The sequence below is a fragment of the Leptodactylus fuscus genome, chromosome 9 (assembly GCF_031893055.1).
Source record: "Leptodactylus fuscus isolate aLepFus1 chromosome 9, aLepFus1.hap2, whole genome shotgun sequence".
Taxonomy (NCBI): domain Eukaryota; kingdom Metazoa; phylum Chordata; class Amphibia; order Anura; family Leptodactylidae; genus Leptodactylus; species Leptodactylus fuscus.
Genome location: NC_134273.1, coordinates 5,694,314 through 5,717,511, shown reverse-complemented (window position 1 = coordinate 5,717,511; position 23,198 = coordinate 5,694,314). Strand labels below are relative to the sequence as shown.

Genomic DNA, 23,198 nt, shown 5'->3' with positions numbered 1-23,198 from the left:
AACAACTACAGAGGGATCTGCGTCAGCAGCACATAGCTAGGGAAACTGTTCAACAGCATCATCAATAACAGAATCCTCACCTTCCTCACACAACACGGGGTCCTCAGCAAGAGCCAAGCAGGGTTCATGCCAAACCACCGCACCACAGACCATATCTACACCCTGCACAGCCTCATCAAGACGCACGTCCACAACACCAGAAGAGGCAAGATATTCGCCTGCTTCGTGGACTTTAAGAAGGCGTTTGATTCAGTATGGCACCCAGGCCTACTTCTAAAACTCCTAGAGAGCGGAATAGGAGGAAGAACGTACGACGTCATCAAGAGCTCCTACACCGGAAACCAGTGCAGTGTGAAGGTGAATGGGAAAAGGACCGCATACTTCCAACAGGCCCGAGGGGTCAGACAAGGCTGTAGCCTGAGCCCAACGCTCTTCAACATCTATATCAATGAACTGGCTACAGCCCTGGAGGCCTCACCAACCCCAGGCCTCACCCTGAACAATCGAGAGGTGAAGTTCCTGCTGTATGCCGATGACCTCCTACTCCTGGCCCCCACCGAGAAAGACCTCCAAGAAAGCCTGTCAGTGCTGGAAAAATTCAGCACCACATGGGCCCTACCCATCAACCAGAAGAAGACCAAAATCATGGTATTCCAGAAGAAGGGCCACAATAAAGCCTCCACCACCCCACAATTCACATTGAACGGCTCCACACTGGAGAAAACCAACAGCTACACCTACCTGGGGCTGGAGCTCAGCCAATCAGGAAGCTTCAAAGCAGCAATAGAAACCCTGAAAGCAAAAGCCTGCAGAACCTTCTACGCCATCAGAAGACAACTGTACCACCTCAAACCACCGGTGAGGGTCTGGCTGAAGATATTTGACGCTGTCATCTCCCCGATCCTTCTCTATGGCAGTGAAGTTTGGGGCCCAGCCACCTACCCAGACCAGTCAAAGTGGGATTCCAGCCCAACAGAGAACTTCCACCTGGAGTTCTGCAAATACCTGCTCCATGTCCATCGCAACACCACCAACATAGCCTGCAGGGCAGAGCTAGGCAGACTCCCCCTATGGCTCACCATACAGAAGAGGGCGCTAGCTTTCCAGGCACACATCCAGGGGAGCGACTCCTACCACCACCAAGCATGGCTAAGCCACCTGAGCAAACCAGACACTCACCAACCAAACAGCAGCCAACCACCAAACCAAAAACTCCAACAGATGATAACCAAGGCCGAAATAAAGGCGACCACAGAGGCAAACAGAGAGCGGTACATTGAAGAATGGAGAAATGAAATAAATAACTCCAAGAAACTCACCGTGTACCAATCCCTACAAAGGGACTACACCATGGCCACCTACCTGGAGAGAATACGCCACCCCAAGCACAGACAGACCCTGAGCCGGTACAGACTGAGCGCCCACAACCTAGAGATAGAGACGGGGCGATACAGACAGACGTACAAGCCACGGGAGAAGAGACTGTGCCAGCACTGTGACCAGGGGGTCCTAGAAGACGAGACCCACTTCCTGCTACACTGCACCAAATACTCAGCTGTGAGGGCCGTCTACTACCAAAGACTCTCTGCCCACATCCCAGACTTCAGATCTGCAGACGAGAAGAGGAAACTCTACATCCTACTGGGAGAAGAAGAGGCCACTGTGGAGATCGCTGCCCAATACGTGTCCAGCTGTCACCAAACCAGAGGAAGATGAGACTCCATGGACTGTTATATTTATCCCAAAACACCCGCCCCGCCCCCACCTCCCCATATAGCAGTCACCAACGAAGAGGAAGACGAGACTCCACGGACTGTTATACCCCAAACCAACCGCCCTGCCCCACCCCACCTCCAACCCCCCCCCCCCATATAGCAGTCACCAACGAAGAGGAAGATGAGACTCCATGGACTGTTATAACCCAAACCCCCCCCCCATACCCACCACCCACCCAACCCAACTCCCCCCCCCCCACACACACACTTTACTAGCTTTGGCAATGCCAAATACCTATTCGGACGTGCCAATAAAGCATTTTTTGATTTGATTTGATTTGATTTGTGTCTTGTTCTCTAGTCACACCCAGAGCTGCCTTTAGGACTTTTGGTTACCTCTAGCTTCTGCCTCCGGCTTTTCTCCACCATGTGACATTACAGCTCAGTTATAGCTATGTACCAGCCTTCTTGGCTTCCATACTGCTTTGTGTCCTGGTATTTGAACTAAGAACTGTAACTGCAGCTCTGGATGTGACTGGAGTACAAGGTAGTAGACTTGAGATGTAAAGTATGAGCTTTTACTTGGATGAGCGGTTTTCCTTTGGGTATGGAGACTTTGATATGTTTTCTCAGCACAATTATTTGCAAGTATTTTCGGTGGGCAGCGGATCAGGAGTCGCCGCCGCTTCGCAGGTTTTATTTTCCTTAGTCAACAAATACTCGACCATTGAATCTTTGTGTTCTTAAGGGGATAAGTGAAGTGCTTTATATCTCCTTTTATTTGTCAGCAAATTGAATTTACAAAGCGGACACGCTCCGGCCACAGCAGGCAATGAAATCATGGCAGGACAATAGAGAACAGAATTTAGCCGCAGTCCGCGGACCGCGATTATTAGCAGCCGTCGCGCCGCCTACAGCATCACAGCGCAAGCTTCAATAGCCTTTTTGGAACAAAAAAAATGTTTGCACTAAACTCTGCTTGTCGCACCGCGCCGCGACTTAGAACAATGACCCTATGAAGTGAAATAATAAGGTAAGTGACCCCAATGTTAAATACAATAAACTGCTGCGGAGAGTTTAGTAAAGATCACAACGGGGATCGTTCTGGCAGCCGAAGATGTAAGACTCGCAACGTCGCTGGAAGTCACGAGCGCCATTTATTGGAATAATGAAATTTCTTTTACAGTTGACATCATGGAGGATATTGTGTAGTGAGAATGAAGACTGAAGAACGGCGCTCGAATAGTATTGGACTCCATTAAGGCCGGGCTATTATGGGCCAGTTCTAAGTTCTAAGTTAAGTTGTTGCTATCACAGGGGCTCAGGGTTTGCAGTATTGGGGTCCTGGGTTTGAATCCAGCTAAGGGCCATGGACCTGATAGTACCGCCATCTCAGGCAGGTGGCTCATCTGGCGTCCGAACACTCTTAATGTTAAGTCCTGTTTCTCTAGTGGGACGTCGGACTCTGATCCGGATGTTGTAGTAGATATATGTTGCCAATGGTAAATATTTAAATTGCAACAAATGTATCAATGTGTCCCAATAATGTATCAGATTATACAATAACCACACCCTGAGCATTATACAGATTAGAGCCCAGATAGGACCCTGTCTACATCTGCATGATGGTTCCCATAGTCTATCAGTCACTAACAGCAGGTAACAGACTTCATTGACTCCAGTAGATCCTGCAGTGGTGACCATAAACCTGCCATTGTATTCAGCTCCATTCTGTCCATCAAAGGTCATGACATCGGCAAATAAAGCCCTGGATTCCCATGTGAACAGAGCCTAACAGTGTCCTTCAGTTCTACATCAGATGGCTCTAGATAATGCTGCAGTATATGGTACAGCCAACACAATGTACTGCAAATATACAAACCGCCATATAGTGCTGAAATAGTACTAATGCAGCCTACAGAGAGACAGTATACATATACAATAGTACTGGTGTAATAGAGTCACACAACCTTCCTATAGATTTGGGGCTGAGGATACAAGCTGCATATGCCCAGGTCATTTGGTCCAGTGGTGCCCCCTTCAGGACAGTTGATACCTCCTTCATAAACGAGAGGTGTACCCAGTGTATACGTCATGACATGGAGTAATATCCATGGTGCGCCCCAGCTTGTGTACACTACAGTCCGTCATGTGTCAGAGTCGGCCTCGGTCCCCCTCCCCCCGTACGCCTGTGGACAGATGGGAATATTTGCCGGTGGTTATTGCCGCGTATTTGCTGTTCCTTCTCTTGGCAGCTGGATTATTCAGACTCCAGAGCTTAAAGTCAAGCAAACAGAAACTGATAGATGCAGTGTTAGTTATAAGCACGGGCCGCGCCGCGTCCAGACACACTGATATTTTAATAACCTTTCTCCGCAAGAAAAGCCGGATTAAGGTGTCACGTACGAGGCAGCAGCGCTCACATCCCGTCTCATCCTCCCTCTACGAATGTAAGGTGCGAGGAATCGCCGTGAGGTGCGGAGACGGGACTAAGTAGGGTTAATTGGAAGGTTAATGGACAGATTGGCAGCAGCGGGGGAAGGGAGGCAGCGCTGTTAGTCGCCAAATTTAACAAAATAATGATATCGTCCAATAGGAGCCTGTATTTCCCCTTTAAATTTCATTTAAATTTGAGAAAGTTGTAATGGCGGCCATATTGGTTAACCCCTGTTATCCCAACAATGGATAGAACCACTTAAGTTAGTTTCTGGAGATGACGTAAACCCCGTTACTTTTATTTCCTGATGATTTGGAAGGATTTTTATTCTTCAATCCATCAAAAAATCAAAGAATCACCAAGTAACTTTCTGGGATTGTTTCGGGCCCCCGACTGTTCTTCCTGCTCGCCCTGTCAGCGTTTATTAAATGTCTTGCCGCTTTGATGCAATTTCCAGTCTATCCATTGTCAGACGCTGCGATTGTGATTCAATAAATTGTTGTGCTTCATTTTGCTTCCCTGTCTGGAAATATAGACTTTATCTCTGAAAAATAAAATTGAAAGCCACAGACGGGGATGTCGGGTAATGTGATTTGTAGTCGTCTCTAGAGAAGTCTCTGCAAAGTTTCTGGGTATTAATTCATAAGGGAATTCATATGATCACAAAGAAATTCTGGAAGATTTACATCCCTTTAATTATAATGTTTGCTGACTCTGAAGGACGTCCAAATAAACAGTAAGAAGGTCTGAAAGATCGATATTGTGGACAGTCCGAGAAATGAGAAAGGTCAGAGTATTGTTCCAGAAATTGTATATCCCAGAGCTGCGCTCACTATTCTGCTGGTACAGTCACTGTGTACGTACATTACATTACTTATCCTGTATTATACTCCAGAGCTGCGCTCACTATTCTGCTGGTGCAGTCACTGTGTACATACATTACATTACTTATCCTGTATTATACCCCAGAGCTGCGCTCACTATTCTGCTGGTACAGTCACTGTGTACATACATTACATTACTTATCCTGTATTATACTCCAGAGCTGCGCTCACTATTCTGCTGGTGCAGTCACTGTGTACATACATTACATTACTTATCCTGTATTATACTCCAGAGCTGCGCTCACTATTCTGTCGGTGCAGTCACTGTGTACATACATTACATTACTTATCCTGTATTATACTCCAGAGCTGCGCTCACTATTCTGCTGATACAGTCACTGTGTACATACATTACATTACTTATCCTGTATTATACTCCAGAGCTGCGCTCACTATTCTGCTGGTGCAGTCACTGTGTACATACATTACATTACTTATCCTGTATTATACTCCAGAGCTGCGCTCACTATTCTGCTGGTGCAGTCACTGTGTACATACATTACATTACTTATCCTGTATTATACTCCAGAGCTGCGCTCACTATTCTGCTGGTACAGTCACTGTGTACATACATTACATTACTTATCCTGTATTATACTCCAGAGCTGCGCTCACTATTCTGCTGGTGCAGTCACTGTGTACATACATTACATTACTTATCCTGTATTATACTCCAGAGCTGCGTTCACTATTCTGCTGGTGCAGTCACTGTGTACATACATTACATTACTTATCCTGTATTATACTCCAGAGCTGCGCTCACTATTCTGCTGGTGTAGTCACTGTGTACATACATTACATTACTTATCCTGTATTATACCCCAGAGCTGCACTCACTATTCTGCTGGTGCAGTCACTGTGTACATACATTACATTACTTATCCTGTATTATACTCCAGAGCTGCGCTCACTATTCTGCTGGTACAGTCACTGTGTACATACATTACATTACTTATCCTGTATTATACTCCAGAGCTGCGCTCACTATTCTGCTGGTACAGTCACTGTGTACATACATTACATTACTTATCCTGTATTATACTCCAGAGCTGCGCTCACTATTCTGCTGGTACAGTCACTGTGTACATACATTACATTACTTATCCTGTATTATACTCCAGAGCTGCGCTCACTATTCTGCTGGTACAGTCACTGTGTATATACATTACATTACTTATCCTGTATTATACTCCAGAGCTGCACTCACTATTCTGCTGGTACAGTCACTGTGTACATACATTACATTACTTATCCTGTATTATACTCCAGAGCTGCGCTCACTATTCTGCTGGTGCAGTCACTGTGCACATACATTACATTACTTATCCTGTATTATACTCCAGAGCTGCGCTCACTATTCTGTTGGTACAGTCATTGTGTACATACATTACATTACTTATCCTGTATTATACTCCAGAGCTGCGCTCACTATTCTGCTGGTGCAGTCACTGTGTACATACATTACATTACTTATCCTGTATTATACTCCAGAGCTGCGCTCACTATTCTGCTGGTGCAGTCACTGTGTACATACATTACATTACTTATCCTGTATTATACTCCAGAGCTGCGCTCACTATTCTGCTGGTGCAGTCACTGTGTACATACATTACATTACTTATCCCGTATTATACTCCAGAGCTGCGCTCACTATTCTGCTAGTACAGTCACTGTGTACATACATTACATTACTTATCTTGTATTATACTCCAGAGCTGCGCTCACTGTTCTGCAGATTGTTATTGGAAATATTCAACAATCTTGCTGTCAGTCACTCACAGACAGTCAGTAGAGGGGTTTACGTGCACAGTATTGGGATAATAAGGAAGAATGGTAATGAAGGGTGAGTGTAACATAAGTTATCAGACTTGCCTTGTAGATCCCATTGCATAACCTTCTCCAGTCCGCACCCACCGTTGATCACTTCCCTTTCCACCTTAATGCCAGCGCCATACACCATGATACATTGACTCTGCGGTAGATAAATCATTATATATACTGTATACAAACAAACATGTTCACCCTAATACACGGAGCCAGCGCAGAACTCGGTAATAACATATAATGTGATTTATGCACTCAGAGTTTCCACAGAAGGAGCCTTAAGCAGTCAGGTAATATTACATAAGATCAGAGATTTCTGTATCTAAACATAATCCTTTAACAATGCGAATCTAAAGATCAAGGGACGCTCAAGGCTTAAGTGACTTTATACTAAATAATGAAAAAAATGGAGAGGAGCGTTAAGTCGGCATAAATATCTAATCAGAAGGATCCTTCAGGGTTTTCTCTTCTTTTCTACCCTGGAATTAGTTACACTGTGTAAACACTTAATAATTTCATCAGTGGATGAGAACACAAATACTGCACCGATGTAAGAAAGACGAAGAATCCGAAGTGTAAGACTGAAGAACACATTGGAAAAAAAGTGATACAAAGTGTCCAAGTACAAGAGGCAAAGTATAAAGGATTAAAGGGGCTCTATCAGCAAAATCACAGCCGCAAAAGAAATCAATGGGAGCTTTTACAGCACTCACAATCTCACACGCCATATACGTGCCAGGTCACGCGGCACGTTACTCCGTGTGAATGGACCCTAATACCGCTCCTATGTACAAGAATATAACTACTATAATACTACTCCTATGTACAAGAATATAACTACTATAATACTGCTCCTATGTACAAGAATATAACTACTATAATACTGCTCCTATGTACAAGAATATAACTACTATAATACTACCTCCTATGTACAAGAATATAACTACTATAATACTGCTCCTATGTACAAGAATATAACTACTATAATACTGCTCCTATGTACAAGAATATAACTACTATAATACTACTCCTATGTACAAGAATATAACTACTATAATACTACTCCTATGTACAAGAATATAACTACTATAATACTACTCCTATGTACAAGAATATAACTACTATAATACTGCTCCTATGTACAAGAATATAACTACTATAATACTACTCCTATGTACAAGAATATAACTACTATAATACTGCTCCTATGTGCAAGAATATAACTACTATAATACTACTCCTATGTACAAGAATATAACTACTATAATACTACTCCTATGTACAAGAATATAACTACTATAATACTACCCCCTATATACAAGAATATAACTACTATAATACTACTCCTATGTACAAGAATATAACTACTATAATACTGCTCCTATGTACAAGAATATAACTACTATAATACTGCTCCTATGTACAAGAATATAACTACTATAGTACTGCTCCTATGTACAAGAATATAACTACTATAATACTACTCCTATGTACAAGAATATAACTACTATAATACTACCTCCTATGTACAAGAATATAACTACTATAATACTACTCCTATGTACAAGAATATAACCACTATAATACTACTCCTATATACAAGAATATAACTACTATAATACTACTCCTATGTACAAGAATATAACTACTATAATACTGCTCCTATGTACAAGAATATAACTACTATAATACTACTCCTATGTACAAGAATATAACTACTATAATACTGCTCCTATGTACAAGAATATAACTACTATAATACTACTCCTATATACAAGAATATAACTACTATAATACTGCTCCTATGTACAAGAATATAACTACTATAATACTACCTCCTATGTACAAGAATATAACTACTATAGTACTGCTCCTATGTACAAGAATATAACTACTATAATACTACTCCTATGTACAAGAATATAACTACTATAATACTACCTCCTATGTACAAGAATATAACTACTATAATACTGCTCCTATGTACAAGAATATAACTACTATAATACTACCTCCTATGTACAAGAATATAACTACTATAATACTACTCCTATGTACAAGAATATAACTACTATAATACTGCTCCTATGTACAAGAATATAACTACTATAATACTACTCCTATGTACAAGAATATAACTACTATAATACTGCTCCTATGTACAAGAATATAACTACTATAATACTACTCCTATGTACAAGAATATAACTACTATAATACTACTCCTATGTACAAGAATATAACTACTATAATACTGCTCCTATGTACAAGAATATAACTACTATAATACTGCTCCTATGTACAAGAATATAACTACTATAATACTACCTCCTATGTACAAGAATATAACTACTATAATACTACTCCTATGTACAAGAATATAACTACTATAATACTACTCCTATGTACAAGAATATAACTACTATAATACTGCTCCTATGTACAAGAATATAACTACTATAATACTGCTCCTATGTACAAGAATATAACTACTATAATACTACCTCCTATGTACAAGAATATAACTACTATAATACTACTCCTATGTACAAGAATATAACTACTATAATACTACTCCTATGTACAAGAATATAACTACTATAATACTACTCCTATGTACAAGAATATAACTACTATAATACTGCTCCTATGTACAAGAATATAACTACTATAATACTACTCCTATATACAAGAATATAACTACTATAATACTGCTCCTATGTACAAGAATATAACTACTATAATACTACTCCTATATACAAGAATATAACTACTATAATACTACTCCTATGTGCAAGAATATAATTATTATAATACTACTCCTATGTACAAGAATATAACTACTATAATACTACCTCCTATGTACAAGAATATAACTACTATAGTACTGCTCCTATGTACAAGAATATAACTACTATAATACTACTCCTATGTACAAGAATATAACTACTATAATACTACTCCTATGTACAAGAATATAACTACTATAATACTGCTCCTATGTACAAGAATATAACTACTATAATACTACTCCTATATACAAGAATATAACTACTATAATACTACCTCCTATGTACAAGAATATAACTACTATAATACTACTCCTATGTACAAGAATATAACTACTATAGTACTACTCCTATATACAAGAATATAACTACTATAATACTGCTCCTATGTACAAGAATATAACTACTATAATACTACTCCTATGTACAAGAATATAACTACTATAATACTACCCCCTATATATAAGAATATAACTACTATAATACTACTCCTATGTACAAGAATATAACTACTATAATACTGCTCCTATGTACAAGAATATAACTACTATAATACTGCTCCTATGTACAAGAATATAACTACTATAGTACTGCTCCTATGTACAAGAATATAACTACTATAATACTACTCCTATGTACAAGAATATAACTACTATAATACTACCTCCTATGTACAAGAATATAACTACTATAATACTACTCCTATGTACAAGAATATAACTACTATAATACTACTCCTATATACAAGAATATAACTACTATAATACTACTCCTATGTACAAGAATATAACTACTATAATACTGCTCCTATGTACAAGAATATAACTACTATAATACTACTCCTATATACAAGAATATAACTACTATAATACTGCTCCTATGTACAAGAATATAACTACTATAATACTACCTCCTATGTACAAGAATATAACTACTATAGTACTGCTCCTATGTACAAGAATATAACTACTATAATACTACTCCTATGTACAAGAATATAACTACTATAATACTACCTCCTATGTACAAGAATATAACTACTATAATACTGCTCCTATGTACAAGAATATAACTACTATAATACTACCTCCTATGTACAAGAATATAACTACTATAATACTACTCCTATGTACAAGAATATAACTACTATAATACTGCTCCTATGTACAAGAATATAACTACTATAATACTACTCCTATGTACAAGAATATAACTACTATAATACTGCTCCTATGTACAAGAATATAACTACTATAATACTACTCCTATGTACAAGAATATAACTACTATAATACTACTCCTATGTACAAGAATATAACTACTATAATACTGCTCCTATGTACAAGAATATAACTACTATAATACTGCTCCTATGTACAAGAATATAACTACTATAATACTACCTCCTATGTACAAGAATATAACTACTATAATACTACTCCTATGTGCAAGAATATAACTACTATAATACTACCTCCTATGTACAAGAATATAACTACTATAATACTACTCCTATGTACAAGAATATAACTACTATAATACTGCTCCTATGTACAAGAATATAACTACTATAATACTACTCCTATGTGCAAGAATATAACTACTATAATACTACTCCTATGTACAAGAATATAACTACTATAATACTACCTCCTATGTACAAGAATATAACTACTATAGTACTGCTCCTATGTACAAGAATATAACTACTATAATACTACTCCTATGTACAAGAATATAACTACTATAATACTACCTCCTATGTACAAGAATATAACTACTATAATACTGCTCCTATGTACAAGAATATAACTACTATAATACTACCTCCTATGTACAAGAATATAACTACTATAATACTACTCCTATGTACAAGAATATAACTACTATAATACTGCTCCTATGTACAAGAATATAACTACTATAATACTACTCCTATGTACAAGAATATAACTACTATAATACTACTCCTATGTACAAGAATATAACTACTATAATACTACTCCTATGTACAAGAATATAACTACTATAATACTGCTCCTATGTACAAGAATATAACTACTATAATACTACTCCTATATACAAGAATATAACTACTATAATACTACCTCCTATGTACAAGAATATAACTACTATAATACTGCTCCTATGTACAAGAATATAACTACTATAATACTACTCCTATGTACAAGAATATAACTACTATAGTACTACTCCTATATACAAGAATATAACTACTATAATACTGCTCCTATGTACAAGAATATAACTACTATAATACTGCTCCTATGTACTAGAATATAACTACTATAATACTACCTCCTATGTACAAGAATATAACTACTATAATACTGCTCCTATGTACAAGAATATAACTACTATAATACTACTGCTATGTACAAGAATATAACTACTATAATACTACCTCCTATGTACAAGAATATAATTACTATAATACTGCTCCTATGTACTAGAATATAACTACTATAATACTGCTCCTATGTACTAGAATATAACTACTATAATACTACCTCCTATGTACAAGAATATAACTACTATAATACTGCTCCTATGTACAAGAATATAACTACTATAATACTACTGCTATGTACAAGAATATAACTACTATAATACTACTCCTATGTACAAGAATATAACTACTATAATACTTCTCCTATGTACAAGAATATAACTACTATAATACTACTCCTATGTACAAGAATATAACTACTATAATACTACCTCCTATATACAAGAATATAACTACTATAATACTACTCCTATGTACAAGAATATAACTACTATAATACTGCTCCTATGTACAAGAATATAACTACTATAATACTGCCCCTATGTACAAGAATATAACTACTATAATACTACCTCCTATGTATAAGAATATAACTACTATAATATTACTCCTATGTACAAGAATATAACTACTATAATACTACCTCCTATGTATAAGAATATAACTACTATAATATTACTCCTATGTACAAGAATATAACTACTATAATACCGCCCCTATGTACAAGTATATTACTTCTCTTTATATAAGGAAACATTTCTACTACAATACGGTTCTATGTGGCAATAATACCGCTCTCTACATATTGTGCTGTACATTGTTCCATACTGCCATTCCTTCTATGTCTCCGATGGCTTTATGTTCTGTTACTGAATGCCGCATACTTACTGCTTTATTAGTCCTGAATTGTTTTCTAAATTGATGAGGATCATGTCCCGCGCCCCCAGGAGACGTGTTCAGCTATTAATATTTAATATAATTTTGCAGGGTCGGAGGAGGCTTCTTCACACATGATTACAACGTATCTGTAAAGTGAAAAAAATCAATGAATCTTTAATTATGTAAATAATGTTCATTGACTTTCTGGATATTGTTGTAGATTTCCATGTTCCCCAGGAAAACATGCAGGATGGATTTTAATTTAATGCATAAATAGCAGCTTAGGCGCAGCATGGAGGGATTCCTCATCACCAGTGACTTTCAAAAGTCTTTGTCATTTTCTACAAAGTCTTCATTTCCACAAGTGTAATGGATTCAGGTTGTGACAGCTCTGATTGTGCAGCAAACATGGATGTGTGTAATACGACTGCTAGTAATAATGATACATTTTATTTCTTTAGTGCCAACATATTCCGCAGCGCAGTACAATTTGTAGCGATCAAGTACGAAAAAAAGATACATTACAAAGAAATAGTCACTTCATACAATGGGACTGAGGGCCCTGCTCGCAAGAGCTTACAATCTATGAGGTAGCGGGGGTGACATTGCTTATACAGGGGTCAGACAATTCTGTAATAGAGGTCACTGTCTTTATACAAACATTACGCTGTATGAGCCGTCACCAGTCGTGTCCTGTAACATGTGGATAGTGCTTGGACATATACAGTTAGTCTGAAATGGCCTCATATCGTGTGGGGTAATGTGGGAGTGGGGACAGGGGAAGGTTCATTTTAGAGAGTCTAATGACGGTACGGAAGGGTTTGCATTAGGATATGTGATCAGTTTGTCTAATAAGATGCTTCTTTAGTTTGCGTTTGAAGCTGTAGAAGTTGGGAGTTAATCTGATTGTCCGGGGTAGAGCATTCCAGAGAAGTGGTGCAGCTCGGGAGAAGTCTTGTATACGAGCGGGGGAGGTTCTGATAATAGAGGATGTAAGTTGTAGATCATTGAGTATGAGGTTATATAAGATCTAGAAGTGTGATATAACATCTGCCGAGGTCCATTCTAAGTATAAACACAGAAATAGAGTCAACCATTACCTAAGATCCTTCATTATACGTATACAGGTATATGGTTTTCTATATGTGCTCTCTTGTGTCCTGTCTACAGTCTTCTCTCACTCTGTTCTCTATGTAATATATACTGTGACTCCTTCTCTAGATATTAATGTGTCATTTGCTTTTCCTTATATATCTGTGACTTCTCTATAACTGTGTTTCCTTTCAGTGCTGTTGTGATACAATTGTGATACATTGCGGTAATATTACACAGATCACTGCAGGTTTATGTTGGGAGATTTTCTTCTGTCTCTTCGCTTCTTTCTTAGGGTGCAGAGATCTCAGTGTTCTGGGGCAGGAGGGCATTATACATGATTTTCTGGATACATGACTTCTTACATTTGGTGTGAACTGCGCTGTTATATTGCATGATGGTTCCCAGTCACGAATGTCACTTCTGCTCCTCCAGGGTGAGATGTTTCTGTAGATACGAGCTGACATGGAGTGAAGGTGTGAATCCCGGAGTCCTCCAGGAGCTGCCCCTGTTACCCTGTATGAGCTGAATATGTCACAAGCTAAAAATATCTCTGACTGCAGACCGGCCATGTTCTTATTGTGCTGTTTGTTACTTTGTATTCTGCAGCGTCCTGTTCTGTCTTGTGTCATTGGTTACATTCTCGTTTCTTTATTTTGTGTCATCGGTTACATTTTATACCTGTTTTTACATTCTGATCTTCTTGCACCTGTAGAATTAGTACAAACCAAGTACACAGGTTATACATTGTTTAGTTTAGTTTTTTCTTAGCACATAAGTGGAGTCTAAAATCACAAACCGCAGAGTCTTAGCGGAGATTTGTTAGTCTGAAGTTCAAAATACTTAACAGAAAAAGATTAATAGGGAAAACGAAATCACAGGGGTGATGGTGCAGAATAGGTGAGTCCATGGCATAGATGGAGAGAAGCATGATGGATGGATGGATAGATGGATGGATGGATAGATAGATAGATAGATAGATAGATAGATAGATAGATAGATAGATAGATAGGAGTGTATTATAGAGTGACCTATGTTGTAATCTATAGGAAGATCTCTGTGGTTTAATCTATGGGGTGATCTATGGAGTGACCTATGGTGTTACCAATGGAGTGACCTATGGTGCGACCTATGGGGTGATCTATGGGGTGATCTATGGTGTTACCAATGGAGTGATCTATGGGGTGATCTATGGAGTGACCTATGGTGTTACCAATGGAGTGACCTATGGTGCGACCTATGGGGTGATCTATGGGGTGATCTATGGTGTTACCAATGGAGTGATCTATGGGGTGATCTATGGAGTGACCTATGGTGTTACCAATGGAGTGATCTATGGAGTGACCTATGGAGTGATCTCTGCAGTGATCTATGGGGTGATCCATTGGCTGACCTGATGTGGTGTCAGCGCTGTGTAGTTTGGAGTAGTTTTCTGGATCTCAGATTGTGGGGCCAAGGCTTCATTGCGGTGACACATCATGTCTGCTTCTTTCTGCCATGTCATATTGAATTAGAGCTGATTCTACGCCTGCAGCGCAGGGAGGGAAATACGTAGATTGAGACTGACACAGAAGAGCAGGGGAGTAATAAGAGAGAAAGTCGTGCGTTTCTTCAGATCTTAGTATCAACATGACTCTAAATGACGGATCTCTTCCCCCGTTGTAACCTTCACCGGTGGTGGCTGCGGTTCGGAGAGTCGGACTTTCTGCCGCACACAGACGGGACGCGATATTCTCTCCGCAGAGTCATTACTCCTAATTAAAATGTTTGTATAAAAAATAAGGCAAATAAACAGCAACATTGTATCAATCCGTCATCAGCTGCCTAATGGTGATTAATAGTTCTTTAACGAGGCTGCGGATACAATGTAACCAATAATGGGGAGGAAAGAAAAGAGGATACAGCGATAGTACCTATAGATACACCTATAGTATACGTCTGAAGATGCGACACTACAGCCGCCCCACTATATATCCTATACATAGGTCAGCATTACCCGGTGGGGTCAGACACTCAGGACCCTCCAAGGTCCAAGACTGTGCAACTCCCAAGCACTGCAGTGTCTTCTCTGTGCTGATGATGTCACATTCTTTGGTCACATGGTACAGCAGCAGTTCAGTCCCATTCAAGTGAATGGAGCTGAGCTGCAATACCAAATACATCCACTATACAATGCACAGCACTGTGCTTGGTATTCAGTGAAGAACATTCATCTGGAGGCTGCAGGCGGTTCATCCGCTGATCTGTGGGGTCCTGGATATGTCGGACCCCACCAATCACATTGACTAGTCCATTAGATCTTACATTTATTGCAGCGAGATAAGAGTCTGGTCTCTCCCCCATCAATCAGCGCCTGCTGGGAGTTGTAGTTTTGCAGCAGCTGGAGCGCCACAGGCTGCAGAGCATTGCTCCATGGCGCATCTGCATGTACATTGCTCTGATCCAGCCCCCGGGCTCTCGGCGCTCTCGACTGCCTTTAGGGCTGATACTTAACATACATCTGATTTATCAGCCATTCCCTTTGGTTACATCCAGTCCGTGGAGAACTACAAGTAACATCATTATGTCCTCATACTGAATATGTACCCGACCTCACTGACTGAGAGGAAGACTATGCAACCTCCGCCATAGTGCTGAGGGGAGATCTATAGCAGTGTGCAGCTTTACTAGTAACCGGAAATCTGCTACAATGTATCAAGTGAATGATCAGAATAAAAGGAGTTAATGAATTGTTACAGTTATTATGTTCCGTATCTGATACTCCAGAATGGCAGTCCTAATATAGAGGGGTCAGTTTAAGGACACTGGCTCGGATCTGCTACATCTGTGCGTAATGACATATCATGTATGTATCAGGTATTTCTCCAGTATCTTTCTCCCAGACATTGGCTCAGCTCTGCTACATCTGTACATAATGACATATCTTGTATTTGTATTACCCGGGTATGTTTCTCCCAGAAGCTTCCTTGGCTCTGCTACATTTGTACATTGTGACTTAGGCTGCCTTCACACGGCGTAATCTTGCATTTCCCGGGTATCTCTCTCCTCAGCTCTGCTACATCCGTACATAGTGACATATCTTGTATTTGCATTTCCCGAGTATTTCTTTCCCGGACACTGCCTCAGCTCTGCTACATCTGTACTTAATGACATATCATGTATATATCAGGTATTTGCCAGGTATCTTTCTCCCAGACACTACCTCAGCTCTGCTACATCTGTACTTAATGACATTTCTTGTATCTTTCTTTCTACACTGCCTTGGCTCAGCTACATTTGTACATAATAACATATTATGTATTGATACTTCCCGGGTATCTTTCTCCCAAACACTGCCTCAGCTCTGCTACATCTGTACATAATGACATTTTTGGTATCTCTCTCTTGGACACTGCCTCAGCTCTGCTACATCTGTACATAATGACATATCTTGTATCTCTCTCGGACACTGCCTCAGCTCTGCTACATCAGTACATAATGACATTTCTTATATCTCTCTCTCGGACACTGCCTCAGCTCTTCTACATCTGTACATAATGACATTTATCGTATCTCTCTCTTGGACACTGCCTCAGCTCTGCTACATCTGTACATAATGACATATCTTGTATGTCTCTCTCGGACACTGCCTCAGCACTGCTACATCTGTACATAATGACATATCTTGTCTCTCTCTCCCAGACACTGCCTCAGCTCTTCTACATCTGTACATAATGACATTTATCGTATCTCTCTCTTGGACACTGCCTCAGCTCTGCTACATCTGTACATAATGACATATCTTGTATCTCTCTCTCGGACACTGCCTCAGCTCTACTATATCTGTACATAATGACATATCTTGTATCTCTCGGACACTGCCTCAGCTCTGCTACATCTGTATATAATAACATATCATGTATATATCAGGTACTTCCCGGGTATCTTTCTCCTGGACACTGCCTCAGCTCTGCTGCATTTGTACATAATAACATATCATGTATATATCAGGTATTTCCCAGGTATCTTTCTCCCAGACACTACCTCAGCTCTGCTACATCTGCAGTTTTCCTGCACTTTGCTGCAGGGCACCTTCGTCTCTCGCTCTACATAATGCGGCACAGCCGGGCGGACTCGGCACCTGTAATGGCGTCCTGAGCTTTCCCTCTGTCCTGCTATTTCTACTAATACCCTATAGAAATGTTATATATCACCCAGTATACAGATCGCGCCCGTTTATACACAGAGGAGCAGTAATGGCGTCCACGTGCAAACAGCGGCCAGGCCGTCTCATGTAAATCACGCTAAATGGATGGAATGGCTGCTGTGAGACGAGTCTTCTGTCTCCCACATCACATCTGTTATGTCCTCACTCCCAGGAAGCCGACAAGCTGCAGAAATATGGCGGCCGTAACCTTGTAGCGTCATCACAGCAGCACAGAGGGAGGCGGAGGTTAACCCCTCACCTGCCAGCAATGCCAGCGGTTCTCCCATAGATATAATTGTAACAGAAAGTCAGCAGAGGAAACCTTGACAAACTTTCTGTCTAAAGCGCTGCGGGCAGAACTGGAATGCGTTGCCACTGCTGCAGGACATCCCGTGGCGCCTTAGCCTAAAGGGGTATTCTGATTTTAGGTAAATCTTGTCTCCTTGCCCCTTCCAAGCAGAACTTGTATTAGACGTTTCCAATGTAAAGACAGCTGCTCACTTACCTGACTCACAGTTGGGGGTTTGTTACAGTTGTATCCAGGCTAAATCCTATATAAACTAAACAGGCTTAAAGGGATAGTTCAGTCAGACCAGGTTACCCGGTGACCAGAACTGGGGAGCTTTGTAGAGAGGCAGGTCTGACAGCGTGAGCGCTCTGGAGATAGCCAAGTGTTCCCATTGACATGAATGTCCTGACATGACATGAATTGACAATTGACATGAATGTCCTGGTGCTATGCAAAGCCCCCCAGTCCTCGTGGTCAGTGGCGGTCCTAGGGGTTGGATACTTTGACTGGAATACTCCTTTAAAGATTTTACAAAAACTGACACACTGTAACAAAAATGACAGGACAAGGATTAGTGTCGCTTACATTTTATAACTTCTTCTTTTTGTTTATCATCATAGTCACATATAGATCATATTTGCAGCTGTTAAAATGCAATTCAATGCAAAGTTCTGACATTTAGTAACATAGGATGGCGCCACCTGCTGCTCAGAGTGTAGTGTGCACGTCCACCTATTGAGCTGAATGCTGATGGACGCACATGCTCAGTCGCTCTCCCCATAGCCAGGGCTCTACCTAGTGGTCACTGCAGGGCAGCCAGTAGAGATAGGTTTTTTTGTCCTGCTTGTCATGAAGTAGCAGAACCTCTCCAGTAGGGGGCAGTATAGCTGTGGAAACACCTTCTACAGGAGAGAATAAACATTATAGTGTCATCTGCCAGAGGGGGAAGGAGACTGATCATATGTACAGCCTGGTGGTACCGAGGGGGAACGTGGAGGCCGAAACTAGAAATCAGCAAAATACTTTATAAGTTACTAACATCAATGTACAATTTACATAAGGAAACTATTTATAGGATAATCCCTTCAAATATGTCCCAAAAAACTCACAGAATTTATCTTTCTTTCTTTCAGGTGATGAATCTTCTTGAAAACCTTCAGAAAACTGTGAAATCATTTAATAAGGTAATAGAAACTGATATTTTTCTCTTCTTAATGTCGTAAAAATGGAAAATTTTACATGTTGGACAATCCTATGAGCTACATAGTATATCAGACCAGATCTATGCAGAGGCTTACAGATATATACAAGTAATCCTATGTGAAGTATCTGAGGGGGGCTGATCTCCATTCCTTTTAGTTACTACTGTTACATAGTATATCAGACCTCCCACCACTGGGGGCGCTATGCAGAGGCTTACAGATATATACAAGTAATCCTATGTGAAGTATCTGAGGGGGGCTGATCTCCATTCCTTTTAGTTACCACTGTCACATAGTATATCAGACCTCCCACCACTGGGGGCGCTATGCACAGGCTTACAGATATATACAAGTAATCCTATGTGAAGTATCTGAGGGGGGCTGATCTCCATTCCCTTTAGTTACTACTGTTACATAGTATATCAGACCTCCCACCACTGGGGGCGCTATGCAGAGGCTTACAGATATATACAAGTAATCCTATGTGAAGTATCTGAGGGGGGCTGATCTCCATTCCCTTTAGTTACTACTGTTACATAGTATATCAGACCTCCCACCACTGGGGGCGCTATGCAGAGGCTTACAGATATATACAAGTAATCCTATGTGAAGTATCTGAGGGGGGCTGATCTCCATTCCCTTTAGTTATTACTGTCACATAGTATATCAGACCTCCCACCACTGGGGGCGCTATTCACAGGCTTACAGCAATATACAAGTAATACTATGTGAAGTATCTGAGGGGGGCTGATCTCCATTCCCTTTAGTTACTACTGTTACATAGTATATCAGACCTCCCACCACTGGGGGCGCTATGCACAGGCTTACAGATATATACAAGTAATACTATGTGAAGTATCTGAGGGGGGCTGATCTCCATTCCCTTTAGTTACTACTGTTACATAGTATATCAGACCTCCCACCACTGGGGGCGCTATGCACAGGCTTACAGATATATACAAGTAATCCTATGTGAAGTATCTGAGGGGGGCTGATCTCCATTCCTTTTAGTTACTACTGTTACATAGTATATCAGACCTCCCACCACTGGGGGCGCTATGCAGAGGCTTACAGATATATACAAGTAATCCTATGTGAAGTATCTGAGGGGGGCTGATCTCCATTCCTTTTAGTTACCACTGTCACATAGTATATCAGACCTCCCACCACTGGGGGCGCTATGCAGAGGCTTACAGATATATACAAGTAATCCTATGTGAAGTATCTGAGGGGGGCTGATCTCCATTCCTTTTAGTTACTACTGTTACATAGTATATCAGACCTCCCACCACTGGGGGCGCTATGCAGAGGCTTACAGATATATACAAGTAATCCTATGTGAAGTATCTGAGGGGGGCTGATCTCCATTCCTTTTAGTTACCACTGTCACATAGTATATCAGACCTCCCACCACTGGGGGCGCTATGCAGAGGCTTACAGATATATACAAGTAATCCTATGTGAAGTATCTGAGGGGGGCTGATCTCCATTCCTTTTAGTTACCACTGTCACATAGTATATCAGACCTCCCACCACTGGGGGCGCTATGCAGAGGCTTACAGATATATACAAGTAATCCTATGTGAAGTATCTGAGGGGGGCTGATCTCCATTCCCTTTAGTTACTACTGTTACATAGTATATCAGACCTCCCACCACTGGGGGCGCTATGCAGAGGCTTACAGATATATACAAGTAATCCTATGTGAAGTATCTGAGGGGGGCTGATCTCCATTCCCTTTAGTTATTACTGTCACATAGTATATCAGACCTCCCACCACTGGGGGCGCTATTCACAGGCTTACAGCAATATACAAGTAATACTATGTGAAGTATCTGAGGGGGGCTGATCTCCATTCCCTTTAGTTACTACTGTTACATAGTATATCAGACCTCCCACCACTGGGGGCGCTATGCACAGGCTTACAGATATATACAAGTAATCCTATGTGAAGTATCTGAGGGGGGCTGATCTCCATTCCCTTTAGTTATTACTGTTACATAGTATATCAGACCTCCCACCACTGGGGGCGCTATGCACAGGCTTACAGATATATACAAGTAATCCTATGTGAAGTATCTGAGGGGGGCTGATCTCCATTCCCTTTAGTTATTACTGTCACATAGTATATCAGACCTCCCACCACTGGGGGCGCTATTCACAGGCTTACAGCAATATACAAGTAATACTATGTGAAGTATCTGAGGGGGGCTGATCTCCATTCCCTTTAGTTACTACTGTTACATAGTATATCAGACCTCCCACCACTGGGGGCGCTATGCACAGGCTTACAGATATATACAAGTAATCCTATGTGAAGTATCTGAGGGGGGCTGATCTCCATTCCTTTTAGTTACTACTGTTACATAGTATATCAGACCTCCCACCACTGGGGGCGCTATGCACAGGCTTACAGATATATACAAGTAATACTATGTGAAGTATCTGAGGGGGGCTGATCTCCATTCCTTTTAGTTACTACTGTTACATAGTATATCAGACCTCCCACCACTGGGGGCGCTATGCAGAGGCTTACAGATATATACAAGTAATCCTATGTGAAGTATCTGAGGGGGGCTGATCTCCATTCCCTTTAGTTACTACTGTTACATAGTATATCAGACCTCCCACCACTGGGGGCGCTATGCAGAGGCTTACAGATATATACAAGTAATACTATGTGAAGTATCTGAGGGGGGCTGATCTCCATTCCTTTTAGTTACTACTGTTACATAGTATATCAGACCTCCCACCACTGGGGGCGCTATTCACAGGCTTACAGCAATATACAAGTAATACTATGTGAAGTATCTGACGGGGAGTTGTCCTTCTTCCCCATTAGTTACTGTTGTTATAAAAGTTATATAGTATATATATTAGAACTCCCACCACTGGGGGCGCTATGCAGAGGCTTACAGATATATACAAGTAATCATATGTGAGGTATCGGGGGGAAGGGGGGCTGATCTCCATTCACTTTAGTTACTATTGTCACATAGTATATCAGACCTCCCGCCACTGGGGGCGCTATGCACAGGCTTACAGATATACACAAGTAATCTTATGTGAGGTATCTGGAGGAAGGGGGGCGGACGATCTTCATTCCCTTTAGTTACTATTGTTACATAGTATATCAGACCTCCCACCACTGGGGGCGCTATGCACAGGCTTACAGCGATATACAGGTAATCCTATGTGAGGTATCTGGGGGGGGGCTGATCTCCATTCCCTTTAGTTACTACTGTTACATAGTATATTAGACCTCCCACCAATGGGGGCGCTATGCACAGGCTTACAGCGATATACAGGTAATCCTATGTGAGGTATCTGGGGGGGGCTGATCTCCATTCCCTTTAGTTACTACTGTTACATAGTATATTAGACCTCCCACCAATGGGGGCGCTATGCACAGGCTTACAGTGATCAGTCGGCTTCTTTTTTTTTTTTTTTTTTTTAAATGTAGATTGTGAGCCCCACGTGGAGCTCACAATGTACATTTTTCCCTATCAGTATGTCTTTTTTGGAATATGGGATGGAAATCCATGCAAACACGGGGAGAACATACAAACTCCTTGCAGATGGTTTTCTGT

General features: G+C 40.6%; 1 protein-coding gene across 7 annotated transcripts in view; it reads left to right on the top strand.

Moving 5' to 3' along the window:
* Positions 1-23,198, top strand: part of DAB1 (DAB adaptor protein 1) — a 499,349-nt gene that overhangs the window by 163,274 nt on the left and 312,877 nt on the right. For all 7 annotated transcript variants that reach the window (XM_075286464.1, XM_075286463.1, XM_075286461.1 and 4 more), the window contains exon 2: positions 19,540-19,590. The gene's annotated coding sequence lies outside the window, so the exon portion shown is untranslated. The remainder of the gene's footprint in view (positions 1-19,539; positions 19,591-23,198) is intronic.